This window comes from Ranitomeya variabilis, chromosome 4, assembly GCF_051348905.1.
Source record: "Ranitomeya variabilis isolate aRanVar5 chromosome 4, aRanVar5.hap1, whole genome shotgun sequence".
Taxonomy (NCBI): Eukaryota; Metazoa; Chordata; class Amphibia; order Anura; family Dendrobatidae; genus Ranitomeya; species Ranitomeya variabilis.
In genome coordinates this window covers 70,352,503-70,371,215 of record NC_135235.1, presented here as the reverse complement: position 1 = coordinate 70,371,215, position 18,713 = coordinate 70,352,503, and the positions used below count along the sequence as shown (strand labels likewise).

The 18,713-nt window shown below is 48.2% G+C and overlaps 1 long non-coding RNA gene across 1 annotated transcript; it reads left to right on the top strand.

Moving 5' to 3' along the window:
• Positions 1-13,021: 13,021 nt before the first annotated feature.
• On the top strand, positions 13,022-13,456 carry LOC143768410 (uncharacterized). Its single transcript, XR_013213851.1, has 2 exons — positions 13,022-13,078; positions 13,312-13,456. It is a non-coding gene; the product is annotated as an uncharacterized LOC143768410 (long non-coding RNA).
• Positions 13,457-18,713: the final 5,257 nt, after the last annotated feature.

Genomic DNA, 18,713 nt, shown 5'->3' with positions numbered 1-18,713 from the left:
AAGGCACCCTACGGATGCCCTTTTTGGACCACTCCAAAATACAATTACCACAAGAAAACGGAGCAAAAAAGTCCACTTCAACATAATTATATAAAATATTCAAAAATGTTTATTAAAGTCACCTTAATACATCAATATATAAATCATAAATGTATAAAGTACAAAAATGTGCATGCAGTCAGCACAGACATAAGGCAGGAGGCATTACAAGGAGACAGCGTCGGACTGGGGTGTCTGGGGCCCACCAGAGGAATGGACTCTAGGGGCCCACCCTACAGCTATATGCAAATATCTGTCATTATAGTGGAGCATCGGCTGTAAAACACCGGCGGCTGCCGCACATCTACCGTGTGCCCCAATAACTGGGATGTATAATTACGGTAGTTTACATTAATGTGGTTCTTGGTAAAACAAGTTATCACTGATCCATGGGCTCCACAGGATTGGTGATCGCTTAGATCCGACCATTAGAAACTGGGGAAGTTTTATCCCTGACAGGACACTTTTATCACTATTTTAAAATGCAGCGGCAGGTGGGATTTCTGGCCGCAGCTCCATTCATTCTCTTTGGGGCTTCCAGAAAAAAACAAGTGCAGCCACTGAGGGAATGAATGGATCAGTGATCTAGTCGGACATGCCACTCCAGTCTAATGGGGATAAAAAGTTCCACATTTTGCTGAGTGGGTCCAAGCAGTCAGACCCCCACCAATCAATATGTTATCACTTATCCTGTGGAGAGGTGATTACTTTTTTCCACAGGAAACCCCTGTAAGTGCATCTCCGCCGCTGTGTACAAAGCATTAAAACTCTAATGGAAATAAAGAATCTTCTCCTAATTAATATCAGAGAGAACAAATGACCGCCATACACAACACAATCCACTATACCAAGACCAATATTACCACATACAGGAAGAAATACCACCACACCATGACCAGACCACATAGTGACCGAATAATACTACATACAAGGGACAAATACCACCGCACCATGTCAAGACCACATATTACCACCACTTGGCGACCAAATAGCACATACAAGGGACAAATACCACAACACCATTTCCAGACCACATATTACCACCACATAGTGACTGAATACTACAATACTGATCAGAAATAAAAAAAAAACAAAAAAAAAACAATACTATCACCATAAGGCTGCTGTCACACTAGCAGTATTTGGTCAGTATTTTACATCCGTATTTGTAAGCCAAAACCAGGAGTGGAACAATTTGAGGAAAAGTATAATAGAAACATGTGCACCACTTCTGCATTTATCACCCACTTCTGGTTTTGGCTTACAAATACTGATGTAAAATACTGACCAAATACTGAATGTGTGACGGCAGCCTAAGTGACATTATACACAGGAGATCTGTACTTAGTATGCAGTGTCTGTGTAGAGGTAATACAGAGATCACTGGTGGTATTATACACAGGAGCTCTGTATATAATGTATAGGTAATACAGTGATCACTGGTGACATTATACACAGGAGCTCTGTATATAGTATACAGTGTATAGTGTCAGTGTATAGGTAACACTGACTCACCAGTGACGTCTCTAGGTGAAGTCCTTCATCTTTCATCCAGCACAGACCGCCATCATTTCTTCCAGCCAGGACTCATTTCTGCAGGAAATAACACAGTTATCTCGAGCTCCGCTTGCAGAACACATTACTTAATTTTTCACAACTTCTACATTACACCACATGAAGAAAAAAAGGCGACATAGTGTCACTCTACACAGTAACAGGACCACCCCCCCAATTAAAACAGTATACTCAAAAAATAAAATAAATACATCACTGCAGTAATAATATCCCTTAACCCCTTCCCGACCCATGACGCCACGTAGGCATCATGAAAACCCGTGCCAATCCGACCCATGACGCCTATGTGGCGTCATGGAATGATCGCGTCCCTGCAGATCGGGTGAAAGGGTTAACTCCTATTTTACCCAATCTACAGAGACAGGGGGAGTGGTGCTTCAGCCCAGGGGGGGTGGCTTCACCCCCCCGTGGCTACGATCGCTCTGATTGGCTGTTGAAAGTGAAACTGCCAATCGGAGCAATTTGTAATATTTCACCTAAAAAAACTGGTGAAATATTACAATCCAGCCGTGGCCGATGCTGTAATATCATTGGCCATGGCTGGAAAACCTGATCTGCCCCCCCACACCCACCGATCGCCCCCCCAGTCCTCCGTTATGGGGTCCGGTCCCCTCCGTCCGCCTGCCCGCTCCCCCGTCCTCCTGTCCGCTCCCTCCTTGCTCAGATCCACCCCCCCTGTGCTCCGATCCCCCCCCCTGTGCTCCGATCCCCCCCCCTGTGCTCCAATCCACCCCCCCACCACCCCTTCATACTTACCGATCCTCCCGGTGTCCGTACGTCTCCTCGCTGGGCGCTGCCATCTTCCAAAATGGCGGGCGCATGCTCAGTGCGCCCGCCGAATCTGCCAGCCGGCAGATTCGTTCCATGTACATTTTGATCACTGTGATAAAACCTCACAGTGATCAAAATAAAAAAAAATAGTAAATGACCCCCCCCCTTTATCACCCCCATAGGTAGGGACAATAATAAAAAAAAGAAAATATATTTTTTTTCTTTTTCCACTAGGGTTAGGGTTAGAACTAGGGTTAGAACTAAGGTTAGAACTAGGGTTAGAACTAGGGTTAGGGTTAGGGGTAGGGTTAGGGCATGTGCACACAGTGCAGATTTGGCTGCGGATCCGCAGCGGATTGGCCGCGGATCCGCAGCGGATTGGCCGCGGATCCGCAGCGGATTGGCCGCGGATCCGCAGCGGATTCGTAGCAGTTTTCCATCAGGTTTACAGTACCATGTACACCTATGGAAAACCAAATCCGCTGTGCCCATGGTGCGGAAAATTCCGTGCGGAAACGCTGCGTTGTATTTTCCGCAGCATGTCAATTCTTTGTGTGGTTTCCGCAGCGTTTTACACCAGTTCCTCAATAGGAATCCGCAGGTGAAATTCGCACAAAAAAACACTGGAAATCCGCTGTAAATCTGCAGGTAAAACGCAGTGCCTTTTACCTGCAGATTTTTCAAAAATCGTGCGGAAAAATCTCACACGAATCCGCAACGTGGGCTGTTGTGAATTTGGATTCTGGGCTCCCCCGGTGGCTACTGGTGGAATTGAACTGGTGTTTTCATCTTCTCTGTTCACCTGTTCCCATCAAGATGTGGGAGTCGCTATATAACCTTGCTGCTCTGTTAGTTGCTTGCCGGTCAACAATGTTATCAGAAGCCTCTCTGTGCTTGTTCCTGCTCCCAGACAACTACTAGATAAGTTGGACTCTTGTCCATGTTTGTTTTTGCATTTTTGTTCCAGTTCACAGCTGTAGTTTCGTTACTGTGTCTGGAAAGCTCTTGTGAACAGGAATTGCCACTCTGGTGTTATGAGTTAATGCCAGAGTTTTAAAGTAATTCCTGGATGGTGTTTTGATAGGGTTTTCAGCTGACCATGAAAGTGTCCTTTCTGTCTTCTGCTATGTAGTAAGTGGACCTCAAATTTGCTAAACCTATTTTCATACTACGTTTGTTATTTCATCTTAATTCACCGCCAATACATGTGGGGGGCCTCTGTCTCCTTTTGGGGTATTTCTCTAGAGGTGAGCTAGGACTAATATTTTCCTCTGCTAGCATTATTTAGTCCTCCGGCTGGTGCTGGGCATCTAGAATCAACGTAGGCATGCTACCCGGCCACTGCTAGTTGTGTGTTAGGTTTAGTTCATGGTCAGCTCAGTTCCCATCTTCCAAGAGCTAGTTCCTATATATGCTGATGCTATGTTCTCTTGCCATTGAGAACATGACAGTTTGACCGGCCCACAAAGTGTTAATTGTTTGGGCTGAAGCAGGAGAAAAAGAAGTGTTTAAGGGAATTTTTTTTTTTTTTTTTCCCCTCAGAGTTTTGCTGCCTAGCCCTTAATTGCTGTCTAGCTGCTTCTTACCTCCTCTTAACCCTTGAATGGCTCTGTGTCCACCTGTTTGTAATGGATCTTCAGAGTGTAACTGCAGGTTTGAATAATCTCGCCACGAAGGTACAAAATTTGCAAGACTTTGTTTTTCATGCACCTGTATCTGAGCCGAGAATTCCTTGGCCGGAATTTTTCTCGGGAAATAGATCTGGGTTTCAGAATTTTCGAAATAATTGCAAATTATTTTTGTCCCTGAAATTTCGCTCTGCCGGAGACCCTGCACAGCAGGTCAGGATTGTGATTTCCTTGCTCCGGGGCGACCCTCAAGACTGGGCTTTTTCATTGACACCAGGGGATCCTGCGTTGCTCAATGTGGATGCGTTTTTTCTGGCCTTGGGGTTGCTTTATGACGAACCTCATTTGGAGCTTCAGGCAGAAAAAACTTTGATGTCCCTATCTCAGGGGCAAGATGAAGCGGAAATTTACTGTCAAAGATTCCGTAAATGGTCTGTGCTTACTCAGTGGAATGAGTGCGCCCTGGCGGCGACTTTCAGAGAGGGTCTCTCTGATGCCATTAAGGATGTTATGGTGGGGTTCCCTGTGCCTGCGGGTCTGAATGAGTCCATGACAATGGCTATTCAGATCGATAGGCGTTTGCGGGAGCGCAAACCAGTGCACCATCTGGCGGTGTCCACTGAGAAGTCGCCAGAGAGTATGCAGTGTGATAGAATTCTGTCCCGAAGCGAGCGGCAGAAGTTTAGACGGAAAAATGGGTTGTGTTTCTATTGTGGTGATTCTACTCATGTTATATCAGCATGCTCTAAGCGCACTAAAAAGCTTGATAAATCTGTTTCCATTTGCACCTTACCGTCTAAGTTTATTCTATCTGTGACCTTGATTTGCTCTTTGTCATCTATTACCACGGACGCCTATGTCGACTCTGGCGCCGCTTTGAGTCTTATGGATTGGTCCTTTGCCAAACGCTGTGGGTATGATTTAGAGCCTTTGGAGACTCTTATTCCTCTGAAGGGGATTGACTCCACCCCATTGGCTAATAATAAACCACAATACTGGACACAAGTAACTATGCGTATTAATCCGGATCACCAGGAGATTATTCGCTTTCTGGTGCTGTATAATCTACATGATGATTTGGTGCTAGGATTGCCTTGGCTGCAATCTCACAACCCAGTCCTCGACTGGAGAGCTATGTCTGTGTTGAGCTGGGGATGTAAGGGGGCTCATGGGGATGTACCTGTGGTTTCCATTTCATCATCTATTCCCTCTGAAATTCCTGAGTTCCTGTCTGACTATCGTGACGTCTTTGAAGAATCCAAGCTTGGTTCATTACCTCCGCACCGAGAGTGCGATTGTGCCATAGATTTAATCCCGGGTAGTAAATACCCAAAGGGTCGTTTATTTAATCTGTCTGTGCCTGAACATGCTGCTATGCGAGAATATATAAAGGAGTCCTTGGAAAAGGGACATATTCGTCCATCGTCATCTCCCTTAGGAGCCGGTTTTTTCTTTGTGTCAAAAAAAGACGGCTCTTTGAGACCATGTATCGATTATCGGCTTTTGAATAAAATCACTGTAAAATATCAATACCCATTGCCGTTGCTGACTGATTTGTTTGCTCGCATAAAGGGGGCCAAGTGGTTCTCTAAGATTGACCTTCGTGGGGCGTATAATTTGGTGCGAATCAGGCAGGGGGATGAGTGGAAAACCGCATTTAATACGCCCGAGGGCCACTTTGAGTATTTAGTGATGCCTTTTGGTCTTTCAAATGCTCCGTCAGTTTTCCAGTCCTTTATGCATGATATTTTTCGCGATTATTTGGATAAATTTATGATTGTGTATCTGGATGATATTCTGATTTTTTCGGATGACTGGGACTCTCATGTCCAGCAAGTCAGGAGGGTTTTCCAGGTTTTGCGGTCTAATTCTTTGTGTGTGAAGGGTTCTAAGTGTGTTTTTGGGGTACAGAGGATTTCCTTTTTGGGATATATTTTTTCTCCCTCTTCCATTGAAATGGATCCTGTCAAGGTTCAAGCTATTTGTGATTGGACGCAGCCCTCTTCTCTTAAGAGTCTTCAGAAATTTTTGGGCTTTGCTAACTTTTATCGTCGATTTATTGCTGGTTTTTCGGATATTGCTAAGCCATTGACCGATTTGACTAAGAAGGGTGCTGATGTTGCTGATTGGTCCCCTGACGCTGTGGAGGCCTTTCGGGAGCTTAAGCGCCGTTTTTCCTCTGCCCCTGTGTTGCGTCAGCCTGATGTTGCTCTACCTTTTCAGGTTGAGGTCGACGCTTCTGAGATCGGAGCTGGGGCAGTGTTGTCGCAGAAAAGTTCTGCCTGCTCCGTGATGAGGCCTTGTGCCTTCTTTTCCCGTAAATTTTCGCCCGCTGAGCGGAATTATGATGTTGGGAATCGGGAGCTTTTGGCCATGAAGTGGGCTTTTGAGGAGTGGCGTCATTGGCTTGAGGGGGCCAGACATCAGGTGGTGGTATTGACTGACCACAAAAACTTGATTTATCTTGAGACCGCCAGGCGCCTGAATCCTAGACAGGCGCGCTGGTCATTATTTTTCTCTCGGTTTAATTTTGTGGTGTCATACCTACCGGGTTCTAAGAATGTTAAGGCGGATGCCCTTTCTAGGAGTTTTGAGCCTGACTCGCCTGGTAACTCTGAGCCCACAGGTATCCTTAAGGATGGAGTGGTATTGTCAGCCGTTTCTCCAGACCTGCGGCGGGCCTTGCAGGAGTTTCAGGCGGATAGACCGGATCGTTGCCCACCTGATAAACTGTTTGTTCCTGATGATTGGACCAGTAGAGTCATCTCTGAGGTTCATTCTTCTGCGTTGGCAGGTCATCCTGGCATTTTTGGTACCAGGGATTTGGTGGCAAGGTCCTTCTGGTGGCCTTCCCTGTCACGAGATGTGCGAGGCTTTGTGCAGTCTTGTGACGTTTGTGCTCGGGCCAAGCCTTGTTGCTCTCGGGCTAGTGGATTATTGTTGCCCTTGCCCATTCCTAAGAGACCTTGGACGCACATCTCGATGGATTTTATTTCAGATCTGCCTGTTTCTCAGAAGATGTCTGTCATCTGGGTGGTGTGTGACCGTTTCTCTAAGATGGTCCATTTGGTTCCTCTGCCCAAGTTGCCTTCTTCTTCCGAGTTGGTTCCTCTGTTTTTTCAAAATGTTGTTCGTTTGCATGGTATTCCTGAGAATATCATTTCTGACAGAGGGACCCAATTCGTGTCTAGATTTTGGCGGGCATTCTGTGCTAGGATGGGCATAGATTTATCTTTTTCGTCCGCTTTCCATCCTCAGACGAATGGCCAGACCGAGCGGACTAATCAGACCCTGGAGACATATCTGAGGTGTTTTGTGTCTGCTGACCAGGATGATTGGGTTGCTTTTTTGCCATTGGCAGAGTTCGCTCTCAATAATCGGGCCAGCTCTGCCACTTTGGTGTCCCCGTTTTTCTGTAATTCGGGGTTTCATCCTCGATTTTCCTCTGGTCAGGTGGAATCTTCGGATTGTCCTGGAGTGGATGCTGTGGTGGAGAGATTGCATCAGATCTGGGGGCAGGTGGTGGACAATTTGAGGTTGTCCCAGGAGAAGACTCAGCTTTTTGCCAACCGCCACCGTCGTGTTGGTCCTCGGCTTTGTGTTGGGGATTTGGTGTGGTTGTCTTCTCGTTTTGTCCCTATGAGGGTCTCTTCTCCTAAGTTTAAGCCTCGGTTCATCGGCCCGTATAAGATATTGGAGATTCTTAACCCTGTTTCCTTCCGTTTGGACCTCCCTGCATCCTTCTCTATTCATAACGTTTTTCATCGGTCATTATTGCGCAGGTATGAGGTACCGGTTGTGCCTTCCGTTGAGCCTCCTGCTCCGGTGTTGGTTGAGGGTGAGTTGGAGTACGTTGTGGAGAAAATCTTAGACTCTCGTGTTTCCAGACGGAGACTCCAGTATCTGGTCAAGTGGAAGGGATACGGCCAGGAGGATAATTCTTGGGTGAATGCATCTGATGTTCATGCCTCTGATCTGGTTCGTGCCTTTCATAGGGCCCATCCTGATCGCCCTGGTGGTTCTGGTGAGGGTTCGGTGCCCCCTCCTTGAGGGGGGGGTACTGTTGTGAATTTGGATTCTGGGCTCCCCCGGTGGCTACTGGTGGAATTGAACTGGTGTTTTCATCTTCTCTGTTCACCTGTTCCCATCAAGATGTGGGAGTCGCTATATAACCTTGCTGCTCTGTTAGTTGCTTGCCGGTCAACAATGTTATCAGAAGCCTCTCTGTGCTTGTTCCTGCTCCCAGACAACTACTAGATAAGTTGGACTCTTGTCCATGTTTGTTTTTGCATTTTTGTTCCAGTTCACAGCTGTAGTTTCGTTACTGTGTCTGGAAAGCTCTTGTGAACAGGAATTGCCACTCTGGTGTTATGAGTTAATGCCAGAGTTTTAAAGTAATTCCTGGATGGTGTTTTGATAGGGTTTTCAGCTGACCATGAAAGTGTCCTTTCTGTCTTCTGCTATGTAGTAAGTGGACCTCAAATTTGCTAAACCTATTTTCATACTACGTTTGTTATTTCATCTTAATTCACCGCCAATACATGTGGGGGGCCTCTGTCTCCTTTTGGGGTATTTCTCTAGAGGTGAGCTAGGACTAATATTTTCCTCTGCTAGCATTATTTAGTCCTCCGGCTGGTGCTGGGCATCTAGAATCAACGTAGGCATGCTACCCGGCCACTGCTAGTTGTGTGTTAGGTTTAGTTCATGGTCAGCTCAGTTCCCATCTTCCAAGAGCTAGTTCCTATATATGCTGATGCTATGTTCTCTTGCCATTGAGAACATGACAGTGGGCACATAGCCTTAGGGTTGGAATTAGAGTTAGGGTTGGAATTAGGGCTAGGGTTGGAAATAGGGTTAAGATTAGGCTTGTGGTTAGGGTTACGGATAGGGTTAGGAGTGTGTTGGGGTTACAGTTGTGGTTAGGGTTGGGATTAGGGTTAGGGTTGGGATTAGGGTTAGCGGTGTGTTGGGGTTAGTGTTGAAGTTAGAATTGAGGGGTTTCCACTGTTTGGGCACATCAGGGGTCTCCAAACGCAACATGGCACCGCCATTGATTCCAGCCAATCTTGCTTTCAAAAAGTCAAATGGTGCTCCCTCCCTTCCAAGCCCCAACGTGCGCCCAAACAGTGGCTTACCCCCACATATGGGGTACCAGCGTACTCAGGACAAACTGGGCAACAACTGTTGGGGTCCAATTTCTCCTATTACCCTTGCAAAAATAAAGAATTACTTGCTAAAACATAATTTTTGAGGAAAGAACAATTATTTTTTATTTTCACGGCTCTGCGTTATAAACTTCTGAGAAGCACTTGGGGGTTCAAAGTGCTCACCACACATCTAGATAAGTTCTTTGGGGGGGTATAGTTTCCAAAATGGGGTCACTTGTGGGGTGTTTCTACTGTTTAGGCACATCAGGGGCTCTGCAAATGCAACGTGACGCCCGCAGACCATTCCATCAAAGTCTGCATTTCAAATGTCACTACTTCCCTTCCGAGCCCTGACGTGCGCCCAAACAGTGGTTTACCCCCACATGTGGGGTACCAGCGTACTCACAACAAACTGGGCAACAAATATTGGGGTCCAATTTCTCCTGATACCCTTGTGAAAATAAAAAATTGCTTGCTAAAACATCTTTTTTGAGGACAGAAAAATGATTTTTTATTTTCACGGCCCTGCATTGTAAACTTCTGTGAAGCACTTGGGGGTTGAACGTGCTCACCACACATCTAGATAAGTTCCTTGGGGGGTCTAGTTTCCAAAATAGGGTCACTTGTAGGGGAGCTCCAATGTTTAGGCACACAGGGGCTCTCCAAACGCTAACGATTGGAGCTAATTTTCCATTCAAAAAGTCAAATGGCGCTCCTTCCCTTCCGAGCCTTGCCTTGCACCCAAACAGTGGTTTGTATCGGCGTACTCAGGAGAAATTGCCCAACAAATTTTAGGATCCATCTTATCCTGTTGCCCTTGGGAAAATAAAAAAATTGTTGCAAAAAGATCATTTTTGTGACTAAAAAGTTAAATGTTAATTTATTCCTTCCATGTTGCTTCTGCTGCTGTGAAACACCTGAAGGGTTAATAAACTTCTTGAATGTGGTTTTGAGCACCTTGAGGGGTGCAGTTTTTAGAATGGTGTCACTTGGGTATTTTCAGCCATATAGAACCCTCAAACTGACTTCAAATGTGAGGTGGTCCCTAAAAAAAATGGTTTTGTAAATTTTGTTGTAAAAATGAAAAATCACTGGTCAAATTTTAACCCTTATAACTTCCTAGCAAAAAAAAAATTTGTTTCCAAAATTATGCTGATGTAAAGCAGACATGTGGGAAATGTTATTTATTAAGTATTTTGTGTCACATAACTCTCTGGTTTAACAGAATAAAAATTCAAAATGTGAAAATTGCAAAATTTTCAAAATTTTCGCCAAATTTCCGTTTTTTTTAACAAATAAACTCAGAAATTATCGACCTAAATTTACCACTAACATGAAGCCCAATATGTCACGAAAAAACAATCTCAGAATCGCTAGGATCCGTTGAAGCGTTCCTGAGTTATTAACTCATAAAGGGACACTGGTCAGAATTGCAAAAAACGGCAAGGTCATTAAGGCCAAAATAGGCTGGGTCATGAAGGGGTTAATTAGCCCCTATGGTAATAATATTCCCCACCCTGGCCCCGTTTATCTCATTCCTGGCTCCAGCCATATGTTCTCGCATCCTGCCCTCATGAGTATCCATTCTACCCCATATGATCTCCCCATCCTGCCCCATCTGTCTCCATCGTATCCATCCTGCCCCATGATCCAATCCTGCCCCATGTCTTTCATTCTGCCCCGTGTCTCCAATCATGCCCTGTATCTACATTCTGCCCATGCCTCCAGTCCTGCCCCCAGTGTGTCCGGCATTCTGCCCCCAGTGTGTCCGGCATTCTGCCCCCAGTGTGTCCGGCATTCTGCCCCCAGTGTGTCCGGCATTCTGCCCCCAGTGTGTCCGGCATTCTGCCCCCAGTGTGTCCGGCATTCTGCCCCAGTGTGTCTCCAGCATTCTGCCCCAGTGTGTCTCCAGCATTCTGCCCCAGTGTGTCTCCAGCATTCTGCCCCAGTGTGTCTCCAGCATTCTGCCCCAGTGTGTGTCCAGCATTCTGCCCCCAGTGTGTCTCCAGCATTCTGCCCCAGTGTGTGTCCAGCATTCTGCCCCCAGTGTGTCTCCAGCATTCTGCCCCCAGTGTGTCTCCAGCATTCTGCCCCCAGTGTGTCTCCAGCATTCTGCCCCCAGTGTGTGTCCAGCATTCTGCCCCAGTGTGTCTCCAGCATTCTGCCACAGTGTGTCTCCAGCATTCTGCCCCCCCAGCGTCCCCCTCTGCTCCAGGAGCCCCCACTGCTCCAGGGCCCCCCCAGCCGCCTGGAGCAGTGGGGGCCCCTGGAGCAGTGGGGGCCCTGCCAGCAGGTGTCAGTGCCTGGGCCCACCGGAGGATCCTCCGGGTCTCCGGTGGGCCAGTCCGAGCCTGGACCCAGACCAACATGACAACTTCTTCCAGCCAGGACTCGTCTGCAGAGAATACAACAAAGACATTTGACTTCTCACATTTCCAGAATGGCACCATCTATTCTCAACCGGCACAAATGCCTCATCCTACGGATACCCAAATACTGAGCCACTGCTGCCGTATGTGTCCCTATTACTACACCTGCTGTTTGGCACAATAACAGCGCTCCTCTTAGTGCCCCACATAATACTGCAAACCTCTGTGCCCCTTAAATAGTAATAATGCCTCCTTTCTGCCCTCTATGAAAAAATATTAATGCTCTGTGCAAAGGCCTTAAAAAAAACAGTGTTCAAATTTTGCCCCTTTGACGGCCACAATACTCGTACTTGCGTAACAATAATGCTTAACATTTGATAATATCCCCAGAGTCTCGCAATGTACAGCTCCTCTATATACAGTATGGTGGTCCCACAGCTTCTTTACACAGCATATGGTGGGTCCACAGCTCTTTTATACAGAGTACGATGTCCCTAAGGCACCTTTATACAGAATATGATGTCCTCATAGATTCCTTATACACAGTATAATGGTCCTAACAAAAGCTCTCTCACTGTATCATGGCCCCCACAGTAGGACCCACACTGTATAATGGCCTCCACGCTGTATAATGGTTCTCATGCTATATACTGGCCTTCACAGTACTCCCCACACTAGCCACCATTTCTGTTCCAAATGGGATGGGAATGATGGCTTAGGAGTGTAGTGATCTGGAATCAGTCTGCTGGGGTTGTTTTTTATGGGTCGGCTTTGGCATATTAGTTTCAGTGAAGGGAAGTCCTAATTCTTCAGTATAGAATAAATTATGGACAAATATATGCTTCCAACATTGTGGGAACAGTTTGAATAAGGTCCTTTTCTGTCCCAGCACGGCTATGCTCCAGTGCACAAAGCAAGGTCCATAAAGGCAAGGTTGGGGGGAGTTTGGTTTGGAAGAACCTGACTGTCCGCACAGAGTCTGAACCTCAACCAACACCTTTGGGATGAACTAGAATATAGATTGCTAGCCCTGACCCATCCAGCATCAGTGTCTGACGTTACAAATAATCTTCTGAATGAAGGAGCAAAAAATCCCAAAGACTCCTCCAAAATCTTCGGGGACCAACCCCAGCCAAATTAATGCCTATGGATTTAGAGTGGGATGTTACAAAATTCTATATCCCTATACTTATGTCCATACAGTGGATATGTATAAGAACAATACAAGTTAAAAAATAGGATTATAACAAGCTTCTGCATATATGTTTTCATGGATCTGTGTGCGTGGAGGTGTTTATCATTTGTAACAATTTACTGTATCAGATTATTTATATTACATACTATTATAAACCCTCCATAGACTTTATTACGCATTATTATCTTGGATCTCATTGGCTGCAGGGCTTGTTCTAGCACATTCTTTAATGTTGTGACATCACAGGATCGTCACCATGGTCACCTCTGGCCTGGATATTATGACATCATGAGGAATATATAAGCAACCGCTCACCCAGAATTCCGTTGAGGGTTGTTCCGTAGGAGTTTAGTAGTGAGTATGTGCGTGTTATACCCCTGTCCTGTCCTGTCATTATTCCACATTTCCTAGCTGTAAAAGGTTCTGATTTCTTATGTCAAGCTTCCTCTACTTCCCAATTCTAATATCCTGTACATTTTTAATTAGAAAACTTTATATTTGTTAATCATCTAGTAATATGTACTATTGATACAATTGGTATTTAATGTTAGGCTACTTATAAGGAATTCTCTCTCTCTCTAATTCAGATATTTGCAGTTATTTATTTGTGAAAAATGACGCGCAAAAATTGGAACACAATCTATGTAAGTCCGAAATTAGAAAAGCCATAGAATTCAGAATAGTGATTGTAATGCTATCTCTATACATGGATATAAAAATTATTTTCTGTTGTCTGATGTCCGTTCTTCACGTACAGACAACTGCCTGGACCAATCAGGTCAACACGATTAGGACAATACCAAACCTGCATTTTTTTAATTTAAAGTGGCAAAAAAATTCTGAATTTCATAAAAGCCCCCAGGAAATAGCCTGAGTCGCCATTTTCAAATACCAGTAACATTTTTATTTTTTGGATAATGGAGGAGTGTGAGGGCTTGGTTTTTTTTGGGTAGTGAGCGGATGTTTTTATTGATAGTTACAAAGCTTTTATAGATTTTTAATGCATTTTTTTATTGTAGCAACAAAAAACAAGCAATTTTGGTATTTTAAGTTTTTTTTCTACTTTACAGTTTTTACAGATTGGATCAATATTATATTTTCATATTGGACTTTTCTGAACACGTCGATACCAAATATGTGCATATTTTTTTCATTTTTTTAACTGTTTAATTTTAACAGGATGATTCAAATTTTTTATTTATTTTTTTTACATTTTTAAAAACTTTTTTTTTTTTTAATTTACTTATTTTATTTATTAGTTCCCTTACAGGACTTGAAGCTGCGATCGTCTGATCGCTTGTACTATATACAGCAGTATTGTGGTATATAGGAACAATCACTGTCTTCTATGCCCAACTACTGGCTGGATGTCACATAAGGTCGTCACATGACCGGCGCAGGAGGTAGAGGCGGGGTGAAGGGGAGATGAGGGCATTTAGCCGACCCCTGCCTGTCATAGCAACCCATCGGCTCCCTGTGATCACATCACGCTTAAATGTCGCTGTCAGCAACTGACAGCGGCATTGAACAGGTTAACAGCGGCAATCGGTGGTCACGTTAATTACTGCTGTAAGGGTATGTGCACATGTTTTTTGAGGTGCAGAAACGCTGCAGATCCGCAATTGATTTATAGTACAATGTAAATCAATGAGAAAAAAAAAATGCTGTGCACACTTTGCGAAAATCCGCTGCGGAAACGCTGCGGTTTAAAAGAAGTAGCATGTCACTTCCTTTTTGTGAATCTGCACCGTTTTTGTACCCACTCCATTATAGAAAACCGCAGGGGTAAAAACCGCAGCAAAAACGCATAAAAAACGCTACGGAACCACACAAAAAACCGCAGGTGCGTTTACTGCCAGGAGAGACAGAATCCGCACCAGAAATTCCTAAGCCTAATCCGCAACGGTGCACATAGCCTTAGAGGATGATGGCATCCATATAATACAACCAGCTGCCCGCTGTGGAGTGGGCTCTGAATCTAATACCCTTAGGCTATGTGCACACATAGGAAATGTGGTGCAGAATTTTCTGCACTAAATCTGCATCTCCTGGCAGAATCCGCAGGTGCGTTTTTAGTGTGTTTTTGTGCAGATTTTACCACTGCAGATTTCTATTAATGGAGGGGTGCAGAAACGCTGCAGAAACGCACAAAAGTAGTGACATGCACTTCTTTGAAATCTGCAGCGTTTCGGCGCAGATTTTTCTGCACCATGTGCACAGCTTTATTTTTTTTCACATTGATTTACATTGTACTGTAAATCACAGTGCAGTTCTGCAGCTTTTTTGCAGCAGAAAAATCTGCTGCAGTTCTGCACCAATTCTGCATCGTGTGCACATACCCTTAGGTGTCAGCTCTGGCAACGTCAGCTCTGGCAACGTCAGCTCTGGCAACGTCAGCTCCGGCAACGTCAGCTCCGGCAACTGAATGTTGTGAGGTGGGCACTGGGAGGGCATTTAGAGGCATTGTACTGAGTGAGAAGGAGCACCTTGTTTCATTATACTGTGGGGGCGTCATAGCGCCAAGGGGATGCCTTAGGGCAACATACTGCATGGGGGGTGGGGTGCAACATTTTAGAATATCATGTGAAGGTACATCATAATGTATGGGTGTTGGGGGTGTTCTATGGGTGGGAATGCATCACTGGGGGCATTGTGAGGGTTACACTCAGGAATTTATACTGTGGGGGTGGGGCATATACGGAGCTCTTCTACTGTGATAGAAGACTAAGGGCCCTCACAATACATGACCTTTTTGATCCTTCGAAGTTCCCAAATTATTGCGCAACTCCAAGCTGTTCCAAAATTTAGCAACTTTTCAAAGACTCAGCCGGGCAGCAAGACTCCCAGCCGGGCAGCAAGACTCCCAGCCGGGCAGCAAGACTCCCAGCCGGGCAGCAAGACTCCCAGCCGGGCAGCAAGACTCCCAGCCGGGCAGCAAGACTCCCAGCCGGGCAGCAAGACTCCCAGCCGGGCAGCAAGACTCTCAGCCGTGCAGCAAGACTCCCAGCCGTGCAGCAAGACTCCCAGCCGTGCAGCAAGACTCCCAGCCGTGCAGCAAGACTCCCAGCCGGGCAGCAAGACTCCCAGCCGGGCAGCAAGACTCCCAGCCGGGCAGCAAGACTCCCAGCCGGGCAGCAAGACTCCCAGCCGGGCAGCAAGACTCCCAGCCGGGCAGCAAGACTCCCAGCCGGGCAGCAAGACTCCCAGCCGGGCAGCAAGACTCCCAGCCGGGCAGCAAGACTCCCAGCCGGGCAGCAATACTCTCAGCCGTGCAGCAAGACTACCAGCCGTGCAGCAAGACTCCCAGCCGTGCAGCAAGACTCCCAGCCGTGCAGCAAGACTCCCAGCCGTGCAGCAAGACTCCCAGCCGTGCAGCAAGACTCCCAGCCGTGCAGCAAGACTCCCAGCCGTGCAGCAAGACTCCCAGCCGTGCAGCAAGACTCCCAGCCGTGCAGCAAGACTCCCAGCCGTGCAGCAAGACTCCCAGCCGTGCAGCAAGACTCCCAGCCGGGCAGCAAGACTCTCAGCCGGGCAGCAAGACTCTCAGCCGTGCAGCAAGACTCTCAGCCGTGCAGCAAGACTCTCAGCCGTGCAGCAAGACTCTCAGCCGTGCAGCAAGACTCTCAGCCGTGCAGCAAGACTCTCAGCCGTGCAGCAAGACTCTCAGCCGTGCAGCAAGACTCTCAGCCGTGCAGCAAGACTCCCAGCCGTGCAGCAAGACTCTCAGCCGTGCAGCAAGACTCTCAGCCGTGCAGCAAGACTCTCAGCCGTGCAGCAAGACTCTCAGCCGTGCAGCAAGACTCTCAGCCGTGCAGCAAGACTCTCAGCCGTGCAGCAAGACTCTCAGCCGTGCAGCAAGACTCTCAGCCGTGCAGCAAGACTCTCAGCCGTGCAGCAAGACTCCCAGCCGGGCAGCAAGACTCCCAGCCGGGCAGCAAGACTCCCAGCCGGGCAGCAAGACTCCCAGCCGGGCAGCAAGACTCCCAGCCGGGCAGCAAGACTCCCAGCCGTGCAGCAAGACTCCCAGCCGGGCAGCAAGACTCCCAGCCGGGCAGCAAGACTCCCAGCCGGGCAGCAAGACTCCCAGCCGGGCAGCAAGACTCCCAGCCGGGCAGCAATACTCTCAGCCGTGCAGCAAGACTACCAGCCGTGCAGCAAGACTCCCAGCCGTGCAGCAAGACTCCCAGCCGTGCAGCAAGACTCCCAGCCGTGCAGCAAGACTCCCAGCCGTGCAGCAAGACTCCCAGCCGTGCAGCAAGACTCCCAGCCGTGCAGCAAGACTCCCAGCCGGGCAGCAAGACTCCCAGCCGGGCAGCAAGACTCCCAGCCGGGCAGCAAGACTCTCAGCCGTGCAGCAAGACTCTCAGCCGTGCAGCAAGACTCTCAGCCGTGCAGCAAGACTCTCAGCCGTGCAGCAAGACTCTCAGCCGTGCAGCAAGACTCTCAGCCGTGCAGCAAGACTCTCAGCCGTGCAGCAAGACTCCCAGCCGTGCAGCAAGACTCCCAGCCGTGCAGCAAGACTCTCAGCCGTGCAGCAAGACTCTCAGCCGTGCAGCAAGACTCTCAGCCGTGCAGCAAGACTCTCAGCCGTGCAGCAAGACTCTCAGCCGTGCAGCAAGACTCTCAGCCGTGCAGCAAGACTCTCAGCCGTGCAGCAAGACTCTCAGCCGTGCAGCAAGACTCTCAGCCGTGCAGCAAGACTCTCAGCCGTTCAGCAAGACTCTCAGCCGTGCAGCAAGACTCTCAGCCGTGCAGCAAGACTCCCAGCCGTGCAGCAAGACTCCCAGCCGTGCAGCAAGACTCCCAGCCGTGCAGCAAGACTCCCAGCCGTGCAGCAAGACTCGCAGCCGTGCAGCAAGACTCCCAGCCGTGCAGCAAGACTCGCAGCCGTGCAGCAAGACTCGCAGCCGTGCAGCAAGACTCGCAGCCGTGCAGCAAGACTCGCAGCCGTGCAGCAAGACTCGCAGCCGTGCAGCAAGACTCGCAGCCGTGCAGCAAGACTCGCAGCCGTGCAGCAAGACTCGCAGCCGTGCAGCAAGACTCCCAGCCCTGCAGCAAGACTCCCAGCCCTGCGGCAAGACTCCCAGCCCTGCGGCAAGACTCCCAGCCCTGCGGCAAGACTCCCAGCCCTGCGGCAAGACTCCCAGCCCTGCGGCAAGACTCCCAGCCCTGCGGCAAGACTCCCAGCCGTGCGGCAAGACTCCCAGCCGTGCGGCAAGACTCCCAGCCGTGCGGCATGACTCCCAGCCGTGCGGCAAGTCTCCCAGCCGTGCGGCAACACTCCCAGCCGTGCGGCAACACTCCCAGCCGTGCAGCAAGACTCCCAGCCCTGGAGCAAGACTCCCAGCCCTGCAGCAAGACTCCCAGCCGTGCAGCAAGACTCCCAGCCGTGCAGCAAGACTCCCAGCCGTGCAGCAAGACTCCCAGCCGTGCAGCAAGACTCCCAGCCGTGCAGCAAGACTCCCAGCCGTGCAGCAAGACTCCCAGCCGTGCAGCAAGACTCCCAGCCGTGCAGCAAGACTCCCAGCCGTGCAGCAAGACTCCCAGCCGTGCAGCAAGACTCCCAGCCGTGCAGCAAGACTCCCAGCCGTGCAGCAAGACTCCCAGCCGTGCAGCAAGACTCCCAGCCGTGCAGCAAGACTCCCAGCCGTGCAGCAAGACTCCCAGCCGTGCAGCAAGACTCCCAGCCGTGCAGCAAGACTCCCAGCCGTGCAGCAAGACTCCCAGCCGTGCAGCAAGACTCCCAGCCGTGCAGCAAGACTCCCAGCCGTGCAGCAAGACTCCCAGCCGTGCAGCAAGACTCCCAGCCGTGCAGCAAGACTCCAGCCGGCAATAAATATTTTTAAAATCTTTGGCTTCACTTTTTTTTTTTCATCATTCTCATATACCATAATCCAAAATCCAATTAAAATAGCAGTATCCAACCAAGTATGATAAATCAAGCAATATGGGCTCTCATGGGAGATATGCAAAATCCTAGAGAGACAAA